General features: G+C 42.5%; 1 long non-coding RNA gene and 1 gene segment (V, D, J or C); one reads left to right on the top strand and one right to left on the bottom strand.

Moving 5' to 3' along the window:
- The window catches only part of LOC310892984, a 94,417-nt gene extending 74,025 nt beyond the window's left edge, over positions 1–20,392 (bottom strand). The window contains exon 1 of the long non-coding RNA XR_014578608.1: positions 17,454–20,392. This is a non-coding gene — a long non-coding RNA (uncharacterized lncRNA). The remainder of the gene's footprint in view (positions 1–17,453) is intronic.
- The window catches only part of LOC310892978 (T cell receptor beta variable 2-like), a 35,495-nt gene that overhangs the window by 9,312 nt on the left and 5,421 nt on the right, over positions 1–20,762 (top strand). Inside the window, exons 3-5 of the V gene segment in view lie at positions 15,341–15,424; positions 15,837–15,886; positions 20,410–20,754.

Genomic DNA, 20,762 nt, shown 5'->3' with positions numbered 1-20,762 from the left:
TTTTAAAGTGCTCTGAAGATCCAAACAAAGTATTTCATTTGGTAGCAACATAACCAGTCCTTGAGATGGATAGCAGTTGCCATTGAGTACATGCCATATCTAATCAATCACAACTTTGTACTTTGATATTGAAGACATCACATCCCTGTTCCTGTGAGAGTTAGGTATGTAGTAGGACTCACTGTGCAACCTATTAAACATTTCTCCCCACTTTCCCAGCTGAAATTAAAGGGCACAGCTTGGGTAAGCATTAGGCAAACTCCACATTCTCGTCATCAGAGACTAATCAACTCAAGTTCTTGCTGAATGGATTAGCTCTTTTTACTAGGAAGAAGATACAAATGGAATTTATTTTCAAATCATTTTCTGTGAACTTCTGACTCCAGGTTCAGTTATTTCTAGGATGCCTCATGTCATGTCTTACATTACCAGGAATACCCAGAACTTCGGTTTTGGCCACCTCCACACGATGGGTTTTCATGAAGCAGCAATGGCAAGAGAGGTCGTTTACTCAGGAAGCCCAGCTGTGGCAAACGAGTGTTTCAGGAAACACCTCTTTTCCCAGCAGAAGTAGGAAGACTCATTTAGTTGCTACATCTGTCACTATTAAACCAAGTAGTATTTTAAAATAACAAAATTACTCTTGGCTACAGTTTTGTTAGACATCTCCCTAGAAGGGTCTACTGTCCTAAAATCTGATGACAAAACAGAAAAGCAATTGTTTACTCTAGCAGTAACAGCTGTACATTGAATAGCACTGTATTTTGGGAGGATTTGACTGTAACCCCAAAACACTCATAAGTACTTTGAGATGTACAGGACTGGACAAGCCTTCAATCCTATCAAAGTATTCACAGCTTACTACAAGGTGCCAGAGACCCTGCCCAGCTATGGTCCTGCCTCTAGATTCTGGTTTTGGCATGTGGATAAACACTATCTTTAATTATTTGGCCTATGATTTTAAATAAATCTTTTGCAAGGACCAAATAAAGAAAACTAGTCCTTTTCACAAGAGTAGCAGGAGCTTTTAGTTAGAGAAACCTGAAGACAACGAAGACAATCTCTCACAAGAACAAGCGTCATCCTTTTGACTAGTATTTTACTTGTTTTGCTCTCACAGAAAGCAGGGCTGTTCATTGATGGTTGCTGTCCTCAGCATGTATATTATAAATATAAACAAAATTTTAGATTTCAGTCATCTGATTTGGGTACAACATTCACCTGATGAAAACAGTGGGGCAGAAACTGTCAGAAGATCCTGAGCATGCACAACTTTTAAGAAACACCACAACAGGGGTGCCCACTGTGTTTTTTTTTTTAAGTCATGGCTCTAGGATACATGTGCAGAGAAACACTTGAGAAGGCTGGCCCTCGAACTACAAAATCATAGCTATCTGCTCAGTTTTGGGTCAGTTATAACCCAAATTATAGTTATATTGTAGTATTTATTATAAGCTAATACAATTATAATGGCTGACATTATAGAATAAGATACCTGAGGAGACAGTTGTGAGATATTATCAGATATTTCCGCTCACACACACCCCTTGAATTTTGAAATTGCTAGAACACCACAGCACATCTTTGTGCCGTTTATATTCCAAGGCACAACATGTGTCCAGCTAGCAGTTTACTGGTGGGCAATACATATACTTAATGTTTCCAGAATCAGTGGCGCAGACCTTATAACCACTGTAACACTCCAACCCACACATTCCTGGATTTCCAAAGCATAGTTATTACCTCGGTGATGCAAAGCCTCATTGCTTGCGCACAACTCCAGGCTAGAGCTTGAAGGGTGCCAAAACAGATGTGCCACTGGCACCTGATACTGTACAGAAGAGCTTGTATCTTTGTTATGCTTCTGTAGGCACCAAACCTGCTCCTCTGGTTACCCAGAGCTTCTACATCACCATCCAGGGGAACTACGGCCTGCTCAGCCCTTGCAGAAGAACCTGCTGGGCCTGGATCATCCTAGAGGTGAGGGAGAAACCTGCTGTGAAATGCCACCAGAAAGTATTTCGCAGGGTGGTAGGCAGGGGAAGGGAAAGAGTAGGCATTCAAAGGAGATGTGTGTGTGTGGTGGGAAGGGGGGAGATGCCACGCAAGGGGTGCTTCAGCTAGAGCACTGTCAAGACTTCTCACCAGCATTAGTGAAGCTAAATGCTGCTGCTTCAGATACTGCTGTTTGCAGAACTGGGGGCTCAGTAAGAGCCGTATCACAAAAACTATATTCCTACAAGATTTGAGATTATTTTGCTTTAGATCAATTCATTGATTGCAAAGATGTTTGTCTGTATCTATAATTCTTGTCTGCTGAGGTTGGTAATATAATCTAATCACAGAAATTACCTCTTCAGTGATGAAAGGTGAGGTCTAGAGATCAGAATGTAGGCCAGTGCTAATGCATGAAATTGCAAGCCTTGTTTGGGATGTGCTGTTTATACCCTCCGTTTCCAGTCTGGGGCTAGTTGGAAATATACTGTAAGTTTAAGTTTACCTAAACTTTCACAGGGGGTTTCCCATAATGAAAGTGCAGAACCACAGAGAGGTCAGGCTGGTCTTTAACAGTATGAAAGTTTGTGGGTTTCAACAAAGTGCCTCTTTCTTTACAAGTTACTACTTAACCTCACATTTAAAACTGCAAAAACACGTTACAGTTCTGTTCAGTATCTCTGACACTGAAAAGAGTTAAGTTTGGTGAATGAGAGACCTTACAGCAGCTACCTGTGCATTGCTCTACCAGCATAGGTCAAACCTGGCTACCTAGCCAGTGAGCCGCCTTTATAGCACAGTTGTAGTAGGAGGTTAATCCTGTTACTCATTGCTAAGGCACTTTGTTTGGGTCCAGGGCCACATCTAAAGTGCTCTTCACCACAACACTCGAGATGACCCAGTTGTGTTGTAATAGCATCTGATGGCAGTAGACAAGACATCTGGATAGTGTTCATATACTTGACACCATCTGGTTGCTTTCAGCTATGGCCTGCTTTCAGATGACAAGTGTTATGCTCTGTAGTATTAAACACAGTAACTGATGAAAGGGTTATATTACCACAACTGAAGTAAGCTCCTTTTGAGAAAAAGGAACAATTTGCTAAAATAGCTCCATTATCACTAAGCTATATCATCATAGAAGAGTAAACTGAAGACCGCTTTAAAAAATATATCTACCCTTAAGAGCAACTTTCAGGACTTTTATCCCAACATAACTTGGGGATATAAGTCCTGTAATTAATTTGCATGTTGGGTTCTCATCTTCTAATTAATAAGTTCAAAGACTGGCTTATTTTTACTCTCTTCTGCTCTCACAATCCAGAAAGATCAGTACCAGCTAATGGTTTGAAGATGCAATGAACAGTTCACAACCTAGTTTCTCAACCTTGGTATTTTTTTCCTTATGTGATCAAGCAAAGCGCCCTTCTAATTCTTCATCCTCCTCCCCAGCACCCTTTGTAGCCCATAGACAAGTCCAAGGCTAAACCACACCACCATCTCTGGCAGTTCAATCAGTGCTGCTGGGGAAGAAAAGAAACCATGAAGCCAAGTCCAACAGTTGAGTAGTGATTTCTTCAGAGCTTGCTAGGCTTGGGACACTGGATTCTGTTGGCTTGTAACAACTCTAAACTTGTCTGAGGCGTTACTTCCCCAAAGCACAGCAAAAGTTATTGCTTCAAAACAGAAATTGGATCTGACAGAGTTTGGGCCCCAAAACCTTAAGCTTGCTATCTCACTGCCTTAACTGTAATAGGGCTGTTTGTTAGGGTCACTGTTTAGGAGTACACGAATATAACCTGTTATCAGTTAGTACATAAGCCAACAGCCAGATGTTCCATGGAGTAGAAAATTAAAGTGGGGGGAGGGCCAAGGAAGCAGGGAGGTCAGCTGTGCCCTCTGAATATCAGGGCTTGCAACGTTGCCACTGCTGATTTGCAATGGGAAAGTGAAGTCACAGAAAAGTGTTGCAGTAGGAAATGTGATGACACAAGAAACTATGACTTCCATCTTACCCTGTCTCTCTGCTTTCCCCAGAGGAAGGAGACCCTTCCACTGCAAAGCAGTCTTTTTTTTTTTCCCCCTCTGGTTTTGCATTATTGTTTTAGTTGAAAAAACACAACATATATTCAAGAACAGAGTTATCTCTCAACTCTGGAAAAGCAGCATTCCAGGCAAAGTACAGCCCTCACCTAAAAATCATTCACAAAGAACTCCACTGAAGGCCTACACAGTCTCTAGTAGGAATGTCAAGACACTGAACCACCACAGAAAGAGGAAAACAGGCACACACATACACATGCACCAAGACACACACACCGTTTATGAAAGTGAAACCACTTTCAGTAGGTTTCCCACATCATCTTATAGAAGAGACCAGGCAAATTTTGAAAGTTAGTTGTACCCACACATGGCCATAGGATGAAAAGGGTGCTGTTATTAGAGAAGGAGGAAGATGCCACTTCCTTCCTGTACCAAGGATCTGAATAAAAATATCTACAGGAAAGAAATATAAATGGACTTTCAAAGTGCTCTGAAAGGAAGGAGCTCCTCTCTTTTCTTCCAAACCCCAACCTTGCTCCTTTAGAAAGAACCCAGCACCTTCTTGTGTGGTCATGATTAGAGATTTAGGGTAGGGGGAGGAGGGGAGTAATGCTATTACATTGATAACTGACAAAAGGACTTTGAGGACAGGAATGAGACAATATCTGACGATGTTTACAACACTTGAGATGCTGGTTTTAGATTGTAAAAGGATTTGGCTGAACTAGATCTGAACCAAATATTAAAGTCTGAAAGCTTTAAGAAGACTGAGAAAAATTCCAGAGTACATGGCTTGCACGAAGTGCTTAAGACCCCATTGCATCTTTTCTCTAGTCATATAAATTGACTGTTAAAGGTATTTCCTTCAGACAGATATATGTATGTATATATAATATACACATCTACTTCAGTTCTCAAGCCAGTAGTCCACATTCCTCTCATCCAACATCTGGGCAAAATAACCTGGACATCTCAACATTATTCTACATTGTATATTGTATGTTCTTCCCATTAATTCAATATAAGATTGCTCTCCACTTGGAAAAATTACAGCTTATCAAAACAAGCATAAGTGTTCACAGGCATTTTTAAGGTCTCCTGTTTGAAACCTTATTTTTATTTCTCTCTGATGGACAGAAGTTAATCAGACATCAACATTCTTGCATTTGTACCAGAACCATTTAACTAGAAATATTCAGCCCTGATACCAAAAAAATATTGGTTCTAAAGGCTGTGTAGATTTCTGCTTTGACTGAAAGTAAAATACTCATAAATATTGTCACAAAACAGGGGCTGGGTAGGTAATTATTTTTTTTTTTTTTTTAAGCCTGCGATATTTGGTGACTGTCAACTTAATTTTTGTCATTGGTTCAAGAGTCCTTGAATCACTAGAACTTAATGTTTTCACTAGAATAAAGTTTACACTCCACAAGTGCTTTGTGCATTTCACTGTGTAACTATGGAGAAGGCAAAGAGAGTCTCCTAGAAAAGAGAATAGTTCTTCTTTTTTAGTTATTTGCTTTCACTGCACTTACCTGTTATGCTTTGTGTAAGAAAAGTTGTCACCAGAACATGCAGGAACATCCAAGATACTTTCTTAGGACAAAGGTGGTACTGGGTACATGGTGTGAATTACTCTAAGGGAAATTTGTTCTGTAAACAGTTTCTACCTCCCCAAAACAATTTTCAAATAAACTGCAGCTGCAGGTCTATTGCCAACAATTAAGAAATAAAATCAACAAATAAAACCCACACACTTTCTCTGTTGCTTTAATAGAGCCACGTTCCTAGAGCCAACAGCTCAGGCCAATACGAGCTCCTCTGGGTTCAGTGACTCTGACATCACTGAGTTAATTAACACCTTTGATTGATCCTGAAATTTGTTCTGTGACTATAAAAAATTTATGATGTTGAACACACTTATAAGCAACCATTCAAGTTGCATTTTGTAGTTCAGGAAAATAATCCAGGATGCGATTCAGGTAGTTCCCATTGCTCAGACGACCACGTATCATTGAGTTCACCCTCTGGGTTCTCAAGCCCTCCAAGAGGTGCCCAGCACTGAGCTTTGCCAGTTCAGTTGCAAATTAACGCCATGTTCTTGGCAAGGGCCATGAAGTGTTACAATGACCTCGGTTAACCTCAGTTTCTTTTTCTCCTCTCACCCTGGCATTCTGAGCTTTCATTTTCAGACCCGCCATTTCCTATGCTTCTATGCCCAATGGGGAAATGCAATTGCTGCCAATTAGTGTCATTTATCTCTGACGCTCACAGTTTTGCTGCAAAGATTTTTGAAGTTTTTCTGTCTTCTGAACTTCATCTGTTCTACAACCTTCTTCCTCCTCTCACCTGTTAGAAACTGGATCTAGTGTATGGTAGGGTCACAATTCAGGAATATGATGCACTGTCTAGTAAGAGGTCTGACAGAAAAAGTTACCTACTGTATCTGTGTGGAATTGTATATATAAATCACTAATATCATAATGTCTTGAAAAAAGGTGGTTTCTACAATACATGAATTAAAAACCGCCAAGAGGAGAGGACTTACTCCAGGAAACCAACTGGCAGCCTTCATAAACCCTGTGCCTGTTGCTGGCAACAGTTGGCAATAAATATAAGCATCTAAAGGGCAGGATTTTCCCAGCTCTCACTGTACCGAACTGGAAAGTAGTTTAGGAGATTGGAAATTCTCTGGAGCTAAGTGTGTTGCACTTCCTCCTAGACAAGACATCGAACAAAAATTAAAGACATTCTATTGAGTAGACCTTTAGCACAAAGCAGTCTCTCGAGCCTGAAATAGTTTCCCTTCTGCTTCCTAGGAAAGTCCCTCAGAATTTCCCTTTCTCCCTATACCCTGTGACCAGCCTTTATCCACTATATGAATTTGAAAGTTAAAAGCGAGGGATTTTTCCTCTTTCCTTCTTTGGACTGATGACATTTACTGAGGGGGTTTTATAATCCTGCCTTGGTGTGAAAGATAATTGCTGACTGAAGAAGGGAAAAAAACCTTGTAAATATATAACACATTGAGCAAGACATAGCTAAGGCTATCACCACAAATACCTATGAAGTTATTACACTAAATGCTGACTGTTTAAAAAAAGGCTTTTTTTGCACTGTATAGTACTACTTTTGCACTACATTTTTTGCTTTACAGTATAGAAAGCTCAATATTGTTCTTACTTCAGCTTCAGGAATTTGGCTCTTGTCAAGTTATATCCTCTCTAAGTTTTACGGCCCTTCAGCCGCACTCTGTTACAATGCCGTGCAGAGGAGGTGGAGAACAAAGATAAAAGGAATTGCATTCATGAGCTGTAAGAGACTTATCAGCTGGTAAGCGACGGAAGAAATTAAGGACTGATGAGACAAGTCATAGGCTAGGCAGAGTGCTGAGGTCAGACTACACACCTGCATCAGTGGACAGCTGGAGGCGCAGGCAAAGCATGATCTCGCTTAAATCACCAAGAACCCCACTGCTCCAGAGGGCTGGTGACTGGCTGGGAAGCAGCTGCTGCTCCAACAGTGCCTGTCCCTCAGTTAGGAAAGGCAATGCCCTGCTTCTCCTGTCTGTTTGTGGGACGCTTGCCCTGCTCTGTCCTGCCCCTGATGTCCAGCAGCAGCAGCACTCTCCTCTGCCCGCTTTTCCAAGAAGCTTGCACCAGCTATGTGCATGTAGTGAAGCATCCCCATCCTTCTACAGGGGCTTAGTTAGAAAGGATGAGTTCAAATAATTCTGAGTTTTTTCACTGCGGATGCAGAAAGGGATCTCAGCCTGTTGAGTAATGGAGCTGCAAATTCTTTGCAGGAATTTAAACTTGGTGTCGATATTTCAGAGTAGGGATGTTTCTACAAGAAACAACAACATTAGATGACCACTCCTTCAATGAGAAAATTCTTTCACATGGAAAGCCTCTAATCCAGGGTGCTCAAAGCCCTTTAAAAGCAAATCACAACTACAGTGGAAGGAAGAGACCGTGAGGAAGACATCAAAGAGCAATGAGAAATACCTATCAGGCACCCCCTCCCCCACAGTGTGCAAGAACCCCATATTTCAATCCATCTTGGGTCTTCTTCACTGTTTTATGAGGAGCTATATGGAGGGATTCATATCATTTGGCACACTGCCTAAAGAAAAAAAAAAGATCAAGTATTTGAGAGGAATGGTATTGAGATAACCTGATTTCACCCCCTTCTCTTCTTCCCCAACACAGCCTATAAGTGTTTCTCCTCAGCTTACGATCAGCAAAAACTTGAAAACATTAAGAGTTACTTTCATGGGATTTGAGCTGTCAGGTCCTAAGCGGTGCTACTAATACAAAGTGGATCATCTCTTTCTTCAAAAATAAGTCTCATTTTCACAACCAGCTTCACATCATCCAGTCTGAAAATACTAGTATCAATCGGTGTTGTATTAATCCAATTAATATTTTTATTGACATCAGTTATCTTATTCGTATCTTCACGACTTCTCACATAAGTGAATCTAAGCATCACTTTAGCTGTTTGGTCATTGAACAGTGATCTAGAATCAGGCAATGTCACTGATATAAGGGTCAGTTTGAGCAGATGACAAAAAAAAATCACACAGTCAAGAATGAAGAATTAAGATCCTTATTCCGTGTTAATATTATACTCCACAATACCTCTATCTTCCAAGTAAATTAAAAAAAAAAGGTAAAATAAGATATCAGCCAGAGAGTACTAGAACAAGATATTTGGACAGGAACTGCCTTCAAAACAAGAAAAAAATACACAACATTTAGTCAGCTGAAGGAACCTTCACCTCTTTATGCATCACCACTTCTGATGTAGCTCTTTAAAGCTAAGGTTTTCAAAAACACAAAGTAAACAAAAAAACACACATCTCAGCCTCTCTTGTGTAACTGCAATCTCTTGGAAGAACAGTTCTTTACTCTTCCTAAGAAGACTTTATTCATCAAAAGAGAAAATCATTTTGTTGGAACTGTTAAATAAAGTGCAGTGGAAACTCTCAGAAGAGCAAAAAGGAATTGAGAGAATGAGGAACGTGGGGGGGAGCTGTCAGAAAGACATTACAAAAAGGAACAATAACTTTTTGGTTTCTCTTCAGAAGTTTCATAAAAGGGCATAAGACCACCACACATCACCAGTCACAGGGAGTAAGTCTCACCAAGCGAGCACAATGCCAAGCAAAGGGTGGGACACACCACATGCTGCTTAGGCTGTGCTTCCTGACCTTTCACACAGACAGATTCAAACCCGCAGCATTCAGAAACCCAGCAGGGCTTACAGTGTGCAAAATGGGGACCAGCAGGGCTGGGAACACTTCTTCAGGGGTTGAAGCGCAGAAATGGCTCCCCCTAAGTCAAGAGCCTTTACCCAAAGACAAATGAAAGGTGCTGCCTTGCCGTTCAGCAGAGCACTGGTGTTCTCTTGGAAAACCCATTGCTAAATCTAGCACAAAAGTTATGTTACATAAAGGACAAAACAGGTTTTAAGAGAACAGGATGCAAGCCTACTACTAAACGTCACCGACAATTGCCTTGCAAAACTACCTACAGGACCACACAGCCAGTGACACAAAATGCCTCATAGATCCCTGTACAGACATCCTCCTGGTCCCTGGATCGATCTTCACCCCAGGGAAGCAAGCAGATGGCAGACACAAAATTCCTCACAAATGAGTGCTGGAAATATGGATTACATGGATCTTAATTCCCTGAGAATTCAGTCAGGCCAAACATAACCCAAAACTACCCAACAACCGCAAGGCTGTAGCATCATTTGATCAGGGTTGATATCTACTTACTTGCATACCAGGAGCATGCTTCCTTCCTTCTGAAACTTGAAATGAAACATGCCACATTTAGCATCAGTCCCACTGGGTCACCTGAACCCTTCCCATTTTGCAAAGCCACGAATAACTTTAGTTTGAGAGCTATTAGAAACGTTATTCTGAAATTAAAACTAAAGTCTAGAAATTGGAATACTCAGACAAAGTGTGCTAACTTGTTAGTGATCCTTTTTTGGCCAGACACATGCAGAGTTTTGCTATTTTCCTCCAAAATTTTGGTAAGGTGTTTGGAAGTTTCAATCCTGCATACTTAGATCAGATGTAAACTTTACCTCCTGTTTCCCCCCACATTTTATTTTATATACACGGACATATATATACACGTATTTAAATATATACCAGAACTATTTATGCAGTCAGGAGAATAGATGGAAGCTCCCACTGTAAGTCTGTATGGGGTACAGCTCTCTACTTGGAATGAATCACACACAGTCACTCCTTTATTCTTTAACCCTGAGAAGGAATAACATTTCAGAGTTCATAATACAATTGACAACAATCTTCCAGTCCCCAGAGCCTGGCTGTTGATCACGATAAGCATTAAACAGGCAGTGGGAAATTCCAGCAGCACAGGAAAACGTAGGCAAACCCAAAGCCAGCTCTCCACCCACCACGTGCCACCTCTGCAAATAGGTGGTGTGACTGGGGCACAGGCAGGGAAAAGAAAGGAAGCACAGACAGAGTACATGGTGCTTTGGTGAGAAGCAGATAAGGACAAGTTTGGATAGTTTTAGCAGCTATAAACCTTACTAAAGCAAACAAACTTTAAAACCAGGCCAGCCTTTAGCTTCACAAGCGCACAAAGTTTCCTACGGTGCACCTGAAGATCAAGATCTTCCTCCAGAACTTGGCTGCCACCACAGCATGTTTTGTAGCGTGAAGGTCAGGACATTCCCCCAGGTAGCAAAGGCCACTTTTTCCCCCACTGCCTTGAGCAGAGAGGGTGAATTACACAACAGTTCAGCTACATAAACACTACTTGCCATTGTTCACAAATCCCTAGAAAATTACTTCTAAATCAAGGTAATTTACTTCAACAGCTAACACCTTAAAGTAGAAAGCTGTGGTCATATTTTGATACACACTAGCATGTCCCTCACTGATATCCCTGAACTCTTTCCTTAGACTAATTATAAGACAGCTGTCTAAACGATGCCTCATTTTGTTTATAGGTTTCCTTCAGATAAGATCAGAAATAATCACGCAGTTTCAGTACAGGCTATTGCATCACAAGAACTTTATTCAAGAAGACAGATCATCATTTCTGCTCGTAAACTCGCTGATCAGCTTTCTACTAGCAAAGGTAAAAGGACCGCACGGTTACACAGACAGAACATTTAAAGAAGTGACAGAAGATTGCCTGGGTGTGTATGAGGAACAGTAAAGCGACATTTCTCAGCTCAGGGTGCTCTCAGGATTTCTCAAAGACAGGGAGAAAGGTGTTCTCCCCCCCCCCCCCCCCCCCCCCAAGCACGAGTAGCAGCAGCCAGTTAACATAAGTTTATTTTTGAAAGCCAAAGGCACATGGGATAAAAAACAGAAGAAACCATCAGTGACTAAGCTGCAGAACTTTGCCAGGTGAATAAGGAGCTGTTTCCTTCTTGGCAGTGGCTTTCATTCATCTGTTAAATGCTTCTGACCAACCATTCCAGAACTGCTGGCGTCTCCTCCAGCCTGTACCACCATTTATTCTGTGCCCAGCAGAATTACCTGTGCTACTCAGCCAGCGCTGGAAGTTGGCGAACCAAGTGGAAAAGATGCCAAACAGGTCGGTCCCTTTAACATAACATGCAGATGTTGCATCCACATAGCCCACAGCAGCTTTAAAATTGGTGTCATACCCAGCAAGCACCGCACAGAGGTAGCCCCTCGGTGTCAAAAGGGTTCCAGCATCTTCCTCCTCTTCCTCCCTGCCCCAGCCAGCCCTCCCTCCCAGAGCAGCTTCTCACAGTCAGTTCCCAGGTCAAACATCCTTTCTGCTCTAGATCCCAAACCGGCCACTCTCTGCAGCAAGGGCTTTCACAGCTGAAACCAGCTGTTTTTTTCTGGTAGCATAGCCTGACTGCTCAGCTACCAGAGCTGCTGCCCCATGGTACGATCACAGCTGGGTCACACTCCAGCTGTGTCACTCATCGCTGCTGCTCTCTGATGAAACAGCTGCCCACAGAACTCACAGAAAGGCTTAAGGCAGTAGAGAAAGAGAAAGCCATTTGCACACAGCACAGGCCCTTGACTCATGCACAGCTTTCCTACACAAGGCATTTTCCCCTCCTGCTCTCCCAGCTGTCGTGACCAGCAGAGATGTTCACAGAGGAGCATCCCTAGCACACTGCAGCAACGCTACTTCCAGGGTTAACAGAGCACTCCTGGAAAATATCATTTTCTTAACTTATTTTACATGGAGAATTTAAATGTTACTTTTTCCCCCCTGCAGCACTGAGTATCCTTCCCCTCCTCCCGGTGAACAGAAACAGCTTAAACCAGTTTTCTTCGTGACAAAGCCCTGCTAGTCTGTGGGCACGTGGAACGCTTTGTTTTCCTACTTGGTTAATTTCATTTTATTGCAGGCTGAGTGAACATGTTCAGTAAACGGCCTCACACCCATCTAACGTTTACGTCACGACAAAGATATTGCCAAGAATTTCCAAGTTTTGCAATTTAATCATATGCTTTAATCACTTCACATGCCTTAGTTACTTCAGGCAAGTTAGCATGTTAAAAAAAAAAAGAGGTATTCATTCTTCTGGAAATGATTTTTCATTGAGAAGTCTTACTCAGTTAACTGTTTTAGCCCCTCAAAAAAAAAAAAAACATGCCTAAACAATTCCTTTGTCAGATTAAAATGAATAGTAAATGGATTGACTTAAATCAAATGAGGGTATAAGAAACTAATGTATAATGTTTGTTTTATGACTTTTTTTCAAATTTAAGCCTGCACTTAAGAACAAATGGATATGAAAGAGCAAACAAACTAATCACTTTAGATGCTGCTTCATGCGGTAACTGAAACACCTTACACCAGCTGAACTGCACTGACTGGATCTCCTCTTTCGCATACCAAGAACAATCCTGGTGAAGGTTCAGCATAGACATTACCATTTCAAGCAGTGTCAGCTCAATCCAGAAGGAAATATTATTTCAAATAAACACAGTATATTGAGATAAATTAAGGGCCAGGTGCTCCAGCAGGAACAGTCTAAAACATTCCCATAGTTAGAGACAAGGAACAAGATACATAGAACAAGACCTTCCTTGCTCCTTCTTTATGCACAAGCCTAAACTTCAATAGGGAAGTAACAAAAGCACGTGGGTGAAAAGAAAGATCAACATTCACATGCAAGTCCAATGTAGTTTGGTATTTCAGGTCTGATCCCACTTCTCTTTCAACCAAGGCTTTTAAAGTACAGACATTTGTGAGAAGCAGAAACCCCACAGGGACTCTGTGTGAGTAAACCAGCCAAAGCCAGTGATGCAAAACAAGCTGGCTTGGCTGGAACAACAGCCTTCACTTGGCTCTTGAGTCAGAATGAAAACTGTTAGAAAAGGACTAACTTAAAGAAAAAAAAAAACCTACATCACTTCTAGGGGCTCTGACTTTAGGGTCATTCCTGTCTGCTGCTACCATACCTTTACACAGACCTCCTAGCTGGCCACATCTACTAACTTTTGAGTTCTTTCTATATAAGAGAGATCATAAGGACACCTTGTTGCCAACTGAGAGCACAGGCACAGCTGCAGGACCACTGCAGAGCACAGCTGCAAAGCATTGGCCACCCAGCTGTCCTCCTTCAGCCCAGCAAGAGACCTCGCTGCTGCAGAGCAGCAAGTTGGCATGGAGCCACGGTCCCTCCAGGTTCACCTTGTTCTTGTCCCAGGGCCAGGATAAGTTTGCTGCTGGTGGTTTTGTAAAGCAGCCTTATGTAGAGCAGAACACCCATACAAAACTGAGAGTGAGGATACAGTCAGTGTATAAGTTTAATTTTCTAAAGGAAGGAAACACATGGAATAAGCTCACTTTGCATAAATGTATATCCTTGCTTGAAATAATAACCATTACAGTGGAGATGGAGGCAACCACAGGAGAAGGTCATCAAAAACATGCAAGACACGTTTTTAATCCTTGAAAAAAGTCAAACAGGCAAGGGTTTCATGGTGCTTACACCTCTGAACAAAATCCTTCTCTGCACCAGTTGTGTCAGCCAGTACACATCACCTGCTTGCTCTTCTCAAACCACCATGGAGCAGTGCACCAGCAGCCTTGTGCCAGCTCTCAAACATCAGTCGTGCACGCTGAGCTCAACTCTAAGCTAACCTCCACCACAACAAGAGCTGTATTGACCTGCCTGGGAGGTGCCTTGAGCTTTCCAATGCACAAGACATCCCTCAGGATGTCACAGACCAAGCTCAACACTTCACAGTTCAGGATGTAGGGCCAGGGCAGTAATCCCAGCAGATGCCCATCTTCAGCTCTCTACAAGAAGGTGCCAGATGGCTTGCACCATGTATCAGGAAATGGCTGGTAAATGAAGCATAACCAGGGCTTTGTCATGAGGAGTGAGAGAAAAGCACAGAAATTCAGCTCTTGAGACTAGATTTTAGAGCATGAGCACACAAGTTTCAGCCCTTGTGGGACTAGTGGGGTTGCATTTTGGATCTTGCTTACCCCAAGAAGCACCATTTCATAGAGTCACACAATGGTTTGGGTTGGAAGGGACTTTGCAGATCATCTAACTCCAACCCTCCTGCCTTGGGTATGGACACCTTCCACTAGAAGATTCACTAGATTTCACCAGAAGTAACAGGCACAAGAACAGCTCTGCGAGGGAAATGTGACAGGGCTGACTCAGGGGAAAGAGAAGAGGACCTTGGCCAAGCCACTACTTTCACCGTATTATCTCTGGAGCACAATGGGGAGGAAAACATCAATAAGATATTTGTATTCCTTAAGCTACAAGGTGCTGAGAAGATGGGGAGAGGAAGCCAAAAATGACACTCCTTTTCTTCCTTGCCCTTTTTTTTTTTCTCCCCCTCTTTGACAAAGTACCTGATTTAACAGCCTCCTCAAAGAAGAAGCTCCTTTAATCAATATTTCCCCTACAGGCTTATCGGGTACGACTGCGTTTTATTGGTAGATATGCTGCTTGGGCCATATTTGATAGAGTCTGAGGTACAGCGTTTACTGCTCTTGATCATTATGATACCTACTAGGTTTCACCATCTTCTTTGATCTCCCCGGCTATAGAACAAGAATCCTATACAGTGGGCTGAAAGCCCAGGGCAGGTCACTGCATGGTTTATGACTCATATCCATCCTACATGCGAAAATAAATTCCTGGTATTGTATACACATAGTGAAAGAAGAAAGAATGAACCACAGAAAACCAAGCACTACTGAATATCCTATTCCCTTCTAGAGAAATGCTTATGGCAACAAAAGTCACAGCACGTTTCACTCTTTTGCTTTTGTAGAGTCTAAAGGAGCAGCTGGAGAGCCTGGTGAAGTCAGTGACGTGGAAGGGTTCCTAAGAGGTGGGAAGCCACAAAAATGAAATGGTAAGCTATGTTTTTTCTCATATTGCAAAGCAGCTGAAGTTTGTGGGCAGAGCAAATTTTGCCTGATTACCAATAGAGAATAATCTCAGGAGTAAACTATGGCTATGCATATGCAGTTAACTTTGTCCACATGAGAAAGTGAGAGGGTACTGCGGTTCTTGTGCTTATGACTGAAGCCCCATCCCATTATGACCACTGAGAAAGCTCAGATCTGCAGGCAGGATTTACAACACACCAAAACAAGACAACAAAGCAAGACAGCGATTTTAAGCCATCCAGTTCTGCATCCAAATTTTCTTCACAGCTGAGGAATTTGTGAAACAGCATAAATTATGCTAAAGAAAAGGTCATTGATCTCTTCTCTAGCATTCCAACAAAGTTTTCAGCATTTCTATTTCTCTCATTTTATTAGGGAGACTCTCTGGACGGTTTCCTGCTTGCTGTTTGCATCTCTACCCAGAGGTAAATATACTATAATATATGTCTAACAGTTGTGGAAATATTTACACATAAATACTCAAACTGCATTTATGATAATGATCCACTGGGAATCTTTGAGCAGAACAAGTATGTGCCACGTTTTACTTTGGATTTATTTCATCACAGTGCAAGGTTTATGAGCGCAGGCAATAACTTTGAGATACAGTTTATCTGAAATAGGTGTTTATGAGGTTTATGAGTTTCAGGCTTACAAATCTCCACCTATAAAGTTCATCCTGACCACAATCTTAGAGTACTCCACCATTTCTGTAATATTAAAGATGGCTTGAAATCTCATTCTTCATAATCCCAGCTGCCTTGTATTATTTTTATTCCTTATTTAAACTCATAAATGGCTTTCTACAGGGATAGCAGGGCAAGTAAAAGGACTGGAGCCCACCAACCCTCTCTCCCCTTGAATCTTTGCACACGTACTGCAAAGTTCTAGCACAGTTGGGCTTCTGACATTATATATCATGACCATCCCTATTAAAGAGATAAGCTAGTACATGCTGGTAAGGGAGTTTTCCACAAGCTGCAGGGGCAACTCCCTGTAATTTCTGTATTTGAAGCTTAAGTTTAGCAACATTAAGACCTCTGTGAGGGGTCAAGACTCCTCCATTTGTTCAGAAATGCCCCACTTTTACCAGATGCTGTAGTAGCCCAGAAAGTTATGCGTCATCTAGAAGTGGTCTCTCCCTCTCTTATAGGAGCACAGTTAGCATTTTTAGGGAAAACTTCCATATGTTTCTGCAGAGCTGTGTGAAAAGTCTGTTGCAACTCAAGATGCTCTTTTGGTAGATGAGTGCACCTGTAAACACTCTGAGCCATTGAAGTGCTTACCCTTTGACTCATTTTTCCCCTTTAAATAAGGAAGTTTAAGTTCAGTATTTCTGAGCAAGCAACTAGGATTCCAAACAGTCCCCTACCCCTCTTCAAATACTTTAGCACATAGGTGAGACGCTATCCTGTGAGGAATCATACAAGATTACCTTGCCAGGGTAACACATTTCAGTTTGAACTCACGAGTACTCACTCAACAAAACACAAGATTTTTCCCACTGCCACACTTCTAACACCAGAACATTTTTCTGCTTATCCCTTTACTTCTGTAACTTTCTTTGTTTAGCATCAAAACTTCACTAGTATTATCAGAGTGAACTTGGAGGTGGGTAGGGAAGAAAGAGAGAGAGAGGTTCAAGAGCCTTCCTTTCCCAGGCCCTTTTCCATAAGGCATAAATTTTGAATCTCCTCCTGGCATCTCACATTCCTCTGGTGCAACCAATACACAACTGAGAAAACAGAGATGGTTGCCACAGATCACCTTCAGGAGGGGGAGGAGAGACCAACAGAAAAGCCATGTCTTTAGGAGCTTCCCTTCACCACACTTTGACTACTGAAGCAGCAGTGTTTATTCATCATGGAGATCATATGAATTGGCCAAGTTACCACTCTTAATTTCACCTTGATAATCTTGAACCTTGTGCCAGCATTTAAACTCCAAGTTGCTTTTAAAAGAACAAAACCGTGAAATAAAACCTAGTCTCACCTTATGTTCGAGTCCCACGTCTGCAAGTGCAAGCTGTGTGCCAACACACGTTTTTGCCAGCACAGAGATCTGCACAAGGCCACACACGCCGAGCTTTCCAGGTAGATGGATAAGTGCTGCTCACCCTGCTCTACACATCCCAGTAGCAGGCCACCACCATTCCTGGGGCTCACTGAATGAGTGCTTCTGCCTTCTGGTCAGGAAAATCTTCTTCCACACCTTCTGCTGTATCAAGGACTTTGGTAAGAAGCTTAACAAACATCACCTAGTCAGCCTTAACTTCAGCCTGCTTCTCAAAGCTGGCGTTCACATTCAGCTTGTGCTCAAAAGTCTTCCCATCTACAAAGGACCTCATGAGCCTGGAGGCTCTGTTAATTAACTCATTACAGCCAGATTTCAGTCACCTGTTCTTGCCCCAGACAACTCCACCAGAGCCTCCTCTTAGGGCAGGGTGGTTTGGACCCCATGGGTGTTTACACACTCATCGCGAGTGTTAAGAAATGCGTATACCACCTTATGCAGGAAAGGAAGAGTTATGCTAGGCTTAGGTGTGCTGAACACTGGTGTCCTCAGTCTTCAGAAAAAGACTGAAGTGGCAAAAAGAAAACTGATGCACTTCCAAAGCTGCTATCAAGTTTAGAACTGAACACAATCCAGAGATAGGACTGACACTATTTTCCCCTCTTTCCCTCATTAAACAAAATTTTGTCTGTTTTCCCAAATAGAGCAACAAATTTTGCTGACTTTGGGATTATCTTTTCTTCACCTATGTGCAACTAAGTACACTGCTAGCACTCCTAATAGCATCCTGTGGACAGGATTCACCCCACCAGAAAGCCCCTCTGGAGGTTTTCTTTTTCCTGGGCTTACAAAACACCTGCAGCAGCTCCAGACACGCTCCTCCTCCCACTGTAGCCAACCACGGTCAGCAATAACCCTCTTTCAGACACGGTTTTGCCTTGGAGAGACCACCGAGCACAGCCTTGCTCAGCTGCCTAGGGCCCCAAGTGCTGAGGGATGGAGCTCAGGCTGCTCCCTCCCCTCCTTGCCCTTCTTCACCTGGTGGTGGCCCTCCAGGTGTGCTGGGTATAGCTAGTGCCAGGGTACAGCACTAATTGCGAATTGCACGGCTGAGGTGACCTCCTCAGGGCGTGCAGGGTCATACATCCTCTGGCAGCAAGCATGCAGTGCAGCGGGTGCTGGATTTGATTATAAGTAAAATAATAAGACAATTATTTGTATGTTACTGAAATTCTGGTCCCTGTGGTTTTTTTAGATAAAGGTTTAAACTGTGGGGCGAAAGTGGACTGGGATTTTCAGCTGAAAAATCTGCAAACCTAAGGAAAGCAGATGTTCGGTGAAAAAATTTTAATAGAAGACACTCACTTTGCACCGTGATTTAGTGATCCATATGATACTTTTCCTTCTGCTTTTATGTCTGTCTGGAAGGACGCAGTGTGAGAACAAACAAGCCTCAAGCCAGACACTGATAAATATGGAAACGTAGCCCTCAGCATGCAACCAGCTGAGCCCTGGCCGGTATCAGAGACCTCAAGAGGGAACTGGGGCTCTCTTTGGTCTTTAGCCCAATACATGCTCAGATCTGGCAGGCTTACAGGCCTACAACACTGGAATGGCTACGGTGCCACCAAGAACATTTTATTTCTATATTTAGTCTGATTAATTACCCCTGATGCTTCTCAGAACTTTGGCCATGAAAACAGATTGAGCTTTTTCACAGTGAGATGTAGCTTTTCTTTCTGGCACAATCCCAAACTCATGCTGCTTTTATTTTTGCTCCCTGTTGGGGACGAAAGTTTCCCATCCAAACTAATTCATCTGTGTTTTAATTTATAGCATCGTTTTGCAAAACAGGTTTGGTCAAAGCGTTAATTTCATTCTGTGCTGAAAATACCTAGCTGCCCGTGCTTTAACTCTTGCTTTTATTCTTTAAAAACAAACAAACAAGCAAAAAAAGAAAAAAAAAAAACAGCTAGAAATGCACAGAAACCTGGCCTCCTGCTCTGCCTGCCTGTTTGCTCACCAGCAGGATACGTTCACAGCGGTTCTTGCATTTGCTGGAATTGATTGGTAACGTTTCTGCCAGACACACGCAGGCCACATGTACAGAGTATATCCAGGGAGCAACAGTCCATCTCCTTGAGGCCTTGGAAAAGGAGCTGGAGGGAGAATGGCAGACCTTTTTGGGGTGCTGGGAGAATATCCCAAAGAGTACGAGAAGCCCAGAGACAAGTGTTAGGAGGAGCCTTGAGTGCACCCAGACAGAGTTGCAGAAAGGAGCCCCGTACTGTCAGACCATCTTCACGAGGTCAGGCTCCTTCAAGGACCCTGCACCTTATTTACGAGTCTGAAGCCATGACAGGCTTGGTGGCAAAGGGAGCTGTGGGAGATCAAACTCCTTCAGGACTTTTCTCTTGACAACAGCAACACCTTTTTCATGCTTCTCCTTTTTTTTTCCAGCCAGACTTCCTCCAAAACCAAAAGTTGTTCAATCACATCTGTCTGTCTTCACATCCCCACATCCCTTCCTCCCCTTTTGAACTGACTGCTTAATTTAAATTATCTGATTATTCAATATATACAATTATAATATATAAAATATATAAATTTATAAAATATTATAAAATATTCATAGACGCTGTGGAGAAAAATCACCAGCTAAGAAGACAAATTCAAGCAGCACCCATGCTGATGAAGTGGGTGCAATTTGCATGCAGCAACATCTGTCCTGCTGGGCACTGAGCACACGTAGCCCTCAGTCCCTACACAGCACGTGCTGCCTCCTGCCCGGCTGGGGGCAGGGGGTCACCGGCAGAAGAAAAGGGAGGAAAAGGCTGGGAAGAGAGGCAATAGCAACGTGAGGAAGGAAAAGTATAGGAAAGTTGGTGTCCCTAGCTTTGCCGTGTGCTGAGAAAGTTGTCTGTTTTTATTCCAGGTCAACCAGACACAACGTGCCATGCGTTTGTTGGAGAAAGTGTCATTTTGCCTTGTGCCACCACCTCTCCCAGTGAACTGGATGTTTCCAATTTGATGCTCTACTGGCAGATAGAGTCTAACATAGTGCATTTTTTTCACAATGGGGAAGATAAGCCGACGTTCCAGAATACATATTACAGTGGCAGAACCAGTCTGTTTTTGGACCAGGTGAAGCACGGCAACTTTTCCCTTAAGCTCTCCAATGTCCAGCTACAGGATGCAGCTGTATATTCTTGCATCTCTAAGCAGACTGGGAATCATCCCACCCCAACACAGAAATCTAAAATCCAGCTCAATGTATCGGGTAAGATT

Source organism: Anser anser (assembly GCF_964211835.1).
Source record: "Anser anser genome assembly, chromosome: 1".
Classification (NCBI taxonomy): Eukaryota; Metazoa; Chordata; class Aves; order Anseriformes; family Anatidae; genus Anser; species Anser anser.
Note: the sequence above shows the minus strand (reverse complement) of the source record. Positions and strands in the feature narration are given on the sequence as shown.